This window comes from Apium graveolens, chromosome 10 (assembly GCF_009905375.1).
Source record: "Apium graveolens cultivar Ventura chromosome 10, ASM990537v1, whole genome shotgun sequence".
Taxonomy (NCBI): Eukaryota; Viridiplantae; Streptophyta; class Magnoliopsida; order Apiales; family Apiaceae; genus Apium; species Apium graveolens.
In genome coordinates, this window is record NC_133656.1 from 164,800,850 (window position 1) to 164,811,367 (window position 10,518).

Below are 10,518 nucleotides of genomic sequence, written 5' to 3' on the forward strand. Positions count from 1 at the left end.
TCCTAGAGAATCAGATTTTAAACTAATAGGTTACTCAGATGCAGATTTTGCAGGTTGCAAAATTGACAGGAAAAGCACAAGTGGAAGCTGTCAATTTCTTGGAGGCAGATTGGTTTCTTGGTACAGCAAGAAACAAAAGTCAATTTCCACATCAACTGCAGAAGCAGAGTATATTGCTGCAGGAAGCTGTTGTGCACAGATTCTTTGGATGAAGAATCAGTTACTGGATTATGGGTTAACATATTTCAAAATCCCTATTTACTGTGATAATCAAAGTGCTATTGCTATGACAGGTAATCCAGTTCAACACTCTATGACAAAGCACATCAGCATCAGGTACCACTTCATCAGGGAACATGTGGATGAAGGTACAGTGGAATTGCATTTTGTTCCCACAGATCAACAACTAGCAGATATCTTCACAAAACCACTGTGTGAAGCTACTTTTACAAGATTGGTAAATGAACTTGGAATGGTTTCAGGTTCTTTCTCTAAATCTGCTTAGTCTTGTTCTGTGTTATCAGACTTTATGCTCAGTATTTACAGAATTAATCTCATTGTGTATTCTGTGCTTAATTGATAAATGTCTTTAAGTACTGACTGTTGTCTGATATATGTTTCTAAACTCTGATAAGTGATATGTCTGTTCAAGTACCTATTCAATCCTATGAGGATAACTGTGCTAGATACTGACCTAGTAGTCTTCAATAAACAAATGATTCCATGTAAGAAGTAATTATTTCAGTGGAAATCTTATGACACTAGCAAATTCTGATAATTGAGCTTAGTTAAGTTTACTTTGTATATCTTATTACTAAGTCACAAATTAGAATAATGCTACTCATCTGTTAAGTTCTGATACTAGTAAAACTGCTGAATGTACTAAGTGCTGATAAACCTCACTTATCAAAAGAAAAAGCAAAAAGATCAAAGAATAAAATCAGGTACTCCTTTGAGATCTAGAGTAAAAATGTGGAAGGGACGACCCAAGTGCATTGCTGGTATTAAGTAAATATGCATTAGAAAAGCAAAATATTTTCTTGGTGACTTTTCACACTCTATGATTACTGGAGAAATACTCTGATAATAGCATAAATTCTGATAAACAGTCGTGACTCACTTACACTGAGAAGCCACTGTAAAATAGAATTTCAAAAGATGCATAAAATTAGCACAAAACAGTTGAGGTGGACTCAAGCATGAACTCATTCATCAGTAGGTTTCAGGACAATGACAGCTCTTTAGCAAAATTTTAGTTATGCCTTATTTCTAAGATGTACTGAAGTGACTCAGACTTTACTCTTTGTCTGTTATTTAGCTTAATGCACACACTAATCACTCCATATGAATGATGAAAATTACTGTGGTGGTCTATGTTATTTTAGATAAACAGTCACTGTGTCACTTTGCACAAATTCTGAGGACAAGTTCTAGTTACACGTTCTAATGATTAAGTTCTGAAGTCTATAACTCAGAACTTGTATGAGGATTTACTAAGATGGGCATTCCTTTTTCGAGTTAAGAAATTATGTTCTGATGACTGTTAAGTTCTGATATAAGTCTAAGTTCTGATATTACAGTCTAATGTTTTACTTGACTTATCTGTGAATAAAATTTGATAACAGTCTCAGTTAATAATTGAATATGTTGAAGTGGAAGATTAATAGTCACTATGGTTAGGGTTAATGGTATTTGTACCTGAACAGTCCAATGTTACTTGTTTCTTGTGCGCTTTAAACCATGTTTCCTCTTTCCAATGAATGTTATTCTTTTTCAAAGTCTAGGGAGACGAGGTAGAATTAATTCTACCTGTCAGCATTCAATTTCTTTGCGTCTCCTGGCATTCTCTTGCCTATATAAGCAGCCACTTCACATCAGTCTTTCCATCAAATTCTTCTCACACACTTATCTTCATACTTCTTCTTTCAAAAACACAATGGTCAGATACAACATGTTTTTGAACTACCAAAACTTCAATATGGAGCTAAGCTGTGCCGATTGGCAGCAGGAATGGCATGTCACAGCCATTCCTGAGGAGATATGGGACTCTGTCCCACAGGAGGTACTGACACACCTCCTGTTCTTCTATATGGACTACCATCGCCATCTGGAGCGATTGGAGGAGGAAAGGCTGGAAGCTCTCCGCCAGCAAGAGCGAATCATCAGACTCGCCATTCTGTTTGTCGAGAGTAGGAAGAAGAAGAAATGATTTAATCTTGTCTTCTTCCTGTTTTTCTTCATCATCAGCTTTGTCAGGCTTCTTAGCTAGGACTAAGGCTGTTGATGTTCGGTTTAGAAGCTTAGGGAAAATCTTGTATAAGTATTGATGTAATTTCCATTTCATAAATGTATTGTCTTGATATATTAATGAAAGTTGTTTTTACTTCAAGATTTTGTCTCTGAGTTATTTTATCTTGTGTTGATAAATCCTGATTGATATTCTGATGACCATATAAATTTTGTTTTATATTAAGTTCTGATTCGTTTTCAGCACTTACTTATCTAATTTATCTTGGTCATTTTCATGTGATGTATTTTCAGAATATTAATGATGCAGTGAAAAATAATTCAATCAGTGATAACGGTTTAAATTTTGAATTAAAACTGTTTCTCTTGATAAATGGAACGGTTTTTCCTTGAAACTAGGCAAATGGGTAAGTAATGATTCCTGTTTTCTCGAGCCCAGTAACTGTCCGTTATTACTGCATGTCTGACAGGTGTCCAACGGTAACATTTTTGTTCAGAGTATAAGTACAACAGAGAGAAGATTTCTTTAATCTTTTATTTTCTTCATATTTTATCTCTCTCCTTACTTTTACTCTCTTTCTCTTTATTTCTCACGTTGGTTTTTCATACAGACATTATATCAAACACCTAACAGGCATACTTGAATCTCAATTTTTTTTCACATGGCACCAAAGGATTTAATCATTGATGGAGCTAAGTTTGTCCCCAACAACTATGCTGCAGTTCTTGATCACACTGAAGCTCCATCTGAATTGCACTTTGTGCAAGATCTTCTTGCACATAGTGAGGTTGGGTATGCATTAACACAGCCTGAATTCTTTTCAAGCCAACAAGTTCTGAGGTTTTGGAGGACTGGACTTTTTGATGATGGTGGTCAACGTGGAACTCCCAGTATTATCTTCCAAGTGGGTGATTCATCCTTTGTAGTCACTCCTGGTACAGTACGCAGGGCTTTACATCTTCCAGAAGATTGTACTTTCTCAATTCCAGAGGACTCAGCCCTTCGGGAGTTAATGGCTGAATTGGGATATGAAAAGAGTCTGACGAAACTTGGACAGTTGAAACGGGCTAATATCAGAAGAGAATGGAGTTTCTTCTTTGATTGCATCACCAAAGCTTTTGGGAACAAATGTTCGAATTTTGATGCTATTCCAATTATGAGTCAGCACATCGGGTATGCAATTATCAATCAAACTCATTTTGATTTTGCAACTGCTTTAATTGGTTTTATTGGGGATAGGATGACAGAGGATCGAGATGTTGTTTATTTTGCTAGATTCTGTCAACTTATTTACACTTATTGTACTGATGAACCTCATTTAGTCAGCACCCAAACCCCACCTTTTAAGGTTGCAAAACTGATACTTTAATGACCTGGTAAATGCTGATACTAAGAAAAAAGTGGTTAGACCATTACAGATTCCTCAGTCTGTAAAACAGATCCTAGTAAATGCTGATCCTGATACTTATAGATCTGTTTACTCTGATGTCCAACCAACTCCAAACACCCAAAATCCATCAACCTCAGTACCTACCTCTCATTCTACTCAACCTACCCTCAGAACATATCTCAAATCCTATCTCTCCACTTCACAGACTGCTCAACCTTCATCTTCAGCACCTACTGTGAAATCTTCATCTTCCAAGCCAAAGAGGACAAAGAATGTTCCTCAAACACCTCAAAAGAGAAGGAGGATTGCATTGAGAGATGAATCTGATTCTGAGGAACCGGTTCCTGCTAGAGAACCTGTTGTAACTGAAGCTGAGAAAGAGATTTCTCAGAAGGATTCTGAAATTGGGGGTTCTAGGCTTCTCAAGAGGCTTAGACGAATGACAGTTCCTGAAACTCCCAAGGAATCCAAATCAACAAGGAAGTACAAGAAACAGAGGGCACAAAGGCCAGTTTCAGATGATGAAGAGGAAGCAGCTAAGGAAGGGGATCAGGAATCTCTGATCTCACAAGACAAGGAATTTGCTCCAGTCACTTCTTCTCCATCAACTCCATCTCAGGAAGCTGTATCTGACAAGGCTAACTCACCATCTGTGTCTCTTGTTGATCCAGGCACAAGTGCTGATATTGATGTTCAACACTTGGTTGTGTCTGAAGTATTTCTCTTAGAAGCTCCAACAGCAAATAATCCTTCCACAACACCTGTTACTGATGCTGTTCAAACTCCAGAGTTATCAACAACACCTTCTCTGCATCAAGATGCTGATGATCAGACTTTAGGTGAGCATCAGGATATGGCTGTTGATCAGAACTTAGTATCAGATCAGCAATTAGAGGATGCTGAAGCCTCCATTGCTACTCACACTGTTGTCTTATCAGAAGATACTGATTCTTTAAGTTCTGATGCTGCAAATGCTGGAGATACTGGTGATGCTGCTCCAACTGTAGATGCTGATGAAGCAGGTCCTTCAGGACATACTCCTCAACAGACTCTTCCTAAGTCTGAACTGGTAAAGAAGTTTGTTACCGGGGAAGCACCAGTACCTTGGAGTGAAACTCCTGCAGGTCAGGAGTGGACTAAGGAATGGAACTCAGTTTCATGTGTTCCAACTGAAAAACATCTTGCTGAGCACTTGACTAAAGCTGATGAAATGTTAAATTCTGATGATTTTAAAACCCAGCTTAGAGTCACTGCATTGAGTACTAAACATCTACAAGGTCTTCATTCAACTACTCATGCAGAGCTACACAAGATTCAGGAGAACTTTATCAAACAGGAACAAGTTTGGAAAATTGATAAGAAAAAGTTCTTTCAACCTACCATTGACAGGATTGCTTATATTGAGAAAACTCAAGAGAAACAACAAGCTCAGATTGATGAAATTCTGACAAATCAAGCTTCTCAGCAATCGCAACTTACTGAAATCCAATCCTCAGTGGAATTACTTATCTCTCTTTTACTACCTGCTGATGCCAAAAAGGGGGAGAAGGTAATTAAGTCCAAATGCAAAACTAACAAGACACTGCAAGGAAAGGATGATGGAAATGATGATCAAGGATACTCTGGAATGGGTAGCGGTCATAGTCAAGGTAGAAGGTTTACATCAAGACAAGCTAGTCACAGGACAAGTTCTGATACTGGGAAAAGAATAAGTTCTGCTGCTGGTAAAAGGATAAGTTCTGATGAACTTCTAGATCTTGATGAGGAAATGTCAAGACAGTTATTTCTTCAAGAAAATCCAGGAATGGACTTGGAAAGTTTAAAGGAAGAAGAAGCCAGACTTAAATCAGAGAAAGTCACATCTAAATCTGAAGCTTCTGGTAAAAAATCACTTCCAAAACTCAAAGGCATTGTGATCAAAGAAAGGACACATACTGAAGCAACATTGGCTAGATCACAACCACAGATAGATCCAAGATCCAAGGGTAAAGAAAAGGTTGGTGAACCTATCAAGGTTTATGTACCTCCTGAGGAAGAAGAAATTACTGATGAAAAGGATGATCTTGCTCTGACTTCAAGAAAAGTTCTTAAAACAACCTCTGACATGGCTCAAGTTGTTCAGAGTCAAGAAATTGTAAGTTCTGATATTCAGAAGAAGCAAGTAACCTCTGACATAGCTCAAGTTAACTTGATATCAGAAAATAGATCAAAGACACTCCTACCAGGATTCACTAAAGCAAAACAGACTCAATCTTTGAAGACTACTGCAAGTGGTTTTGAAGCAAGAGTAGTTACTGGAAAGGAAGCTAGAGATAAAACTGGATTGGGAAGTGCTGATGAAAGAAGAGTACACAACACTACCAATGATCCAACTTCCTTGAGTGAACCAGGTATTGGAGCAACTCCTGAGAGATTGAATCAACTGGAATCTGTACAGATGGTTTACCATACCTACTTGAAAGAATACATCATGTTGTATTTCATGACAGATGGTAGGGTTTATCATATAAGACAAAATGCCATTCCATTGAAGTATTTTGAAGAATTGGAGCATGTACTTTTCTTACTTCAAGTGGATGACAGAATAACAGGGACTGCTGCAAACTACTTAAAAGAACAGATTCAGAGACAGAAAAGGCTTTATTCTGTTAAGTCTGACAGCATATATGTTCCAAAGTACAGAGATCACAATGGTGATATTGTTGATATGAAGCCTAATACTGCACAGATCAGAACATATCTTGGTATTAAGGGACTTGAATTCAATCTAGAGTCTGACAAAGCTTATGTCATAAGACTAGATCAGGAGTTGAGAAAAGCAAAGATCAATGATCTCAGAGCTGCAATCTTTCAAACTGGTGAAGATACTGCAGAGCTTAAAGATGTCAAAAGGAGAATGATTGATGAACTCAGATATGCTGAGAAATGTTTGTTGAAGAACTATCTCAGAACAACTCCTGACATCAGAGAGATCAGAAAATGATGAAGCCAAGTCGAAGATCTACAACTGCTTAAATTCTGATATTTATACAGACTGAAGTTGTTATCAGAAGTTGAAATTGGTAAAAGCTTTAAGGACTGTAAGTTGTAGTTATCTAGTCTAATTCTCATGCATTTGTACTTAATGTTTTTGACATCATCAAATATCTGTTAAACTTGTATATTATGTTAATTTACAAGTTGGGGGAGATTGTTAGATATATTTGATAATGTCATGGCTAATATGTTTTATGTTTAGCTTTCAGATCTTACTTGAACAGGATAAATCAGTACTTAACTGTTGATCAGTACTTATACTGGAAGTCAGGACTTAAGGATATCAGTACTTATGTTATCAGGAGATAATCATCAGAAGATAGATATCAGAACTTAAGTGCTGAAGGACGATCAGATAAGGACAGTAGCTGATTAAAGGAAAGAAGATCAAGATAAACATAAGAAGAGATATGCATGAAGAAGGAATTCTGTAAAGAATGGAATACTTGGAAGAAAAGATATCTGATTGATATATTTTAGGAAGCAGAATTATATTCCATATCAATTAGCGATTATCTTGTAACTGTGTAGTATATAAACACAGACATAGGGTTTACACTATAAGTGTTATCATTATTAGAGAAGATTATTCATTGTAACCCTAGCAGCTCTCGTGATATTTGTTCATCACTGAGAGGTAACAGTTCCATACTGTAACAGAGTTTATTGTTTCAATAAAGTTTGTTTTCTGTTACTTAAGTTCTTAAAGTTCGATTTGAGTGTACTATACACTGTATTCCCTCTACAGTGTGTGTGACCTAACAAAATCCCTTGACCCCGGATTTAGGGGCGTTACACATCATATCAGTAAAGTATTGAAAAGAATATATACGTCTTTGCAAGTGTGACTAACTGCTAAAAACCCCAAAGGCAAGTATCCCTATCTTCACTTATTGTTCAAGTGATATTTATTTTGAAGCTTATTATGCAAGTATTGCTTTCCCTATTCTCAGTTCAAAATAGATAATGTTTTACATATCGCTGAATTAAATGATTCTTTTATGCAAGTACTTTTCTCCTATTCTATGTTCAGAATAGCTAAGCGATTTACTTATCAAATGAATGGATTTATAAATGTTTTGAGTTTTGAGAAAAATGAGTTGGTTTTGCGAGTATTCTTGCCCAAGTAAATGGGGGAATAAAAGTTTATAAGGGTCTCGAGTATTATGACCCCTTTCAATAAAATGTTTTATGATTGGATTGTGCGTAAGAGGCCGTGCGGCGGTACAGCGTGAGCTATGTGTTATACGGGATATAATACCTTGCTAGGCCGATATGTGCCTTGGGTACCCTTTGTTTAGTTGGATATGCTTCGGCATACCGGTGTTGCTCCGCGGCTGATCACCGGCGGCAACACACCGTCGTTCGAGGATTCCAATCTAAATTATGATATTGTTTTGATAATCATAAAATAAATGATTTATCAACTGCTGTTTTGGATTAAAAGGTAAATGCAGTTTTGATTCAGTTTCTGCTTGATGTGGATATTTAGGTTGTTGTTAATATCAAAGGTGGTATTAGTATAGATGATTGATGTTGACTTCAGTATGGGATGTGGTGAGCATCAAAGTTCGTATTGATATCAAATTTGATATGACAAAAATAAGTATTAATTTCAAGAGTTCGGTTTTGAATAAAGTTTATGATTCAATCCATAATCATTGTTTCATATATTGTTGTTACGATATTTTCATAAACACTATTTTACGAGTTTTATTCTCGTCAAGATTCAAAGTATTGCTGAAGCATTTCGCTCAAAAATATCAAGATGATTTTGAATACAATTAAGGAATCAATTCTGGGATTCCTCAACTAAAATTTTATGATTCAGCAATTATGTTTTAAATTTCTGCTCTAATATAGATGTTGGTTTTATATCAAAACGACCTTATATATATTACATGATCTTGCTGAGCATTTCTTTCGCTCATACTTGTCTTTTTCAAATTTAACCTCCAGTGAGGATTAGCTTGCGCTTTTACTGCGTAATTCAAGGAAGCAAAAGAAGAAGCTTTTGGTAGGTGGTTGGTCCAGGATTTGCGCACTAGTGTAAGTTTTATTGTATAAAGTTGTTTATATTTATTATAGTTGTGTATTTTATAGTTGGCCTGTATACTTCTTTTTCGAAGTTATACTAGCGGGTTAAACTTTGAGTTTGGAATTTGTTGAAAAGAGTTTTAAAAGAAAGTGAAAATTTATTTATGGAATTTGGAATTCTTGTTTCTAGAACTATAACCTTAAAAGATGTTGGAGTAGTTTGGGGTCATAAATAATAATTATCTTCCGCTGGCATTTATTTATTGATTTAACAGGTTATTTTGGATTGAGATTCAATGTGACGACCAAATCCTCTGACCCCGATTTGGGGGCGTGACATGTTGGTATCAGAGCTGAGGTTTAGTAAACTAGAAACGAGAGTGAGTAGAAGTGTGTATAGCTATGTGAGGACGATTGAGCTCATATCGAGTTCATGTTGGACTATGGATATAGTACCAACGAGTAAGTTAAGATAGGCACATTCATTTGAGATGGTTGTGTTGAGATGGATGAAACTCCGGGAAGCTGCAAACATCTATTGTGGAATCTTTCGAGACTACTATGATTTGACGATGATGAAGATTATCGATATCCTTGGAACATGAAGAAGCGTCTAGAATCAGATGGCGAGTCAACTAGAGAGTTCAAATTGGAGATAAATATTAAGACTTTTGGCAATACCTTCTTCTCTATAAATTCTTTTGACTTCTCTCAAAAAGAAATACCAGTTAGAAGACATAATCCCTAACACAGTTTATTAATTTTCTGCCAGAATTTTTATTCTCTGACTTCATTTCCTTCAGAAATATCAGCTTTGAATTATTTTCAGTTTTATTCATTTGATTTTGGATTCCTTGATATCTTTTATTCTGGCTGAGATGAACAACCCTAACTATAAGGGACACCAAGGTATACCTGTGTGATAGGGGTTGGATGGGATGCCATCACTTGTGTGTGTTGTGACTACAAGAAGGTTAACAACCTTTAGTAGTGTCTTAATTTGGACACGCAATACCAAGTTCATTTGATCATATTGATCTCTTAGTTATTCTTTTATTTCAACAATATCGTTCTCAAATTCAGGTTTTGGTTCCGTTATGGTATCAAATTCTTTCTTTTTGAAATTCCATATTATCATCCCAAACATTCGAAGGTATGCCAATCAAGTTAAACTGAGTTATCCTGGTCGAGTCAAAGTAAGGCTATGTGATGGGACTACCAACAGCCACAGTGGATTGCAATTGGATTAAAATATCAGTGGCGTATACCGAAGTCAGTCTGTTTCTTTATTTCTCTCTTTAATTCCCTCTCTTTTTCTCTCTCTATCTTTCTCTCTATTCTTCTTCTCGCAATCAGTAAAAGTGATTTTTTGAGAAATTGGTCAAATGACATGTGAAAGGAACAATGGTGCATAGTGAAGCTCCCGTGATCATTATGATACAAGGATCGAAGTTTTATTTGAGATTTTGAGAAAGTTGCATAAGCAGATTGGGAAGTTGTTAGAAGACCCTTAGTGCTTTCTTTTGCTGATTCCGAGGACGGAATCCTTAAGGGGGTAGATTGTAATATCCCATATTTTCAATATTATTATATAATTATTGGAATTGTTTATGTGATTTTATGTGAATTTAGTGAATTACTGATAAGGAATTGATATTTGGGTGTTATAGTGAGATATTTGAGTATTTGATTTTTATGTCCAGAATAAATAAGAATTGTGATATTTTTCTGGTAATTTTTGGACTGTTATAAGATTTTATAATAATTTATGGATTTATTAACTATTTTTCTGAGTAATTACAAAAAA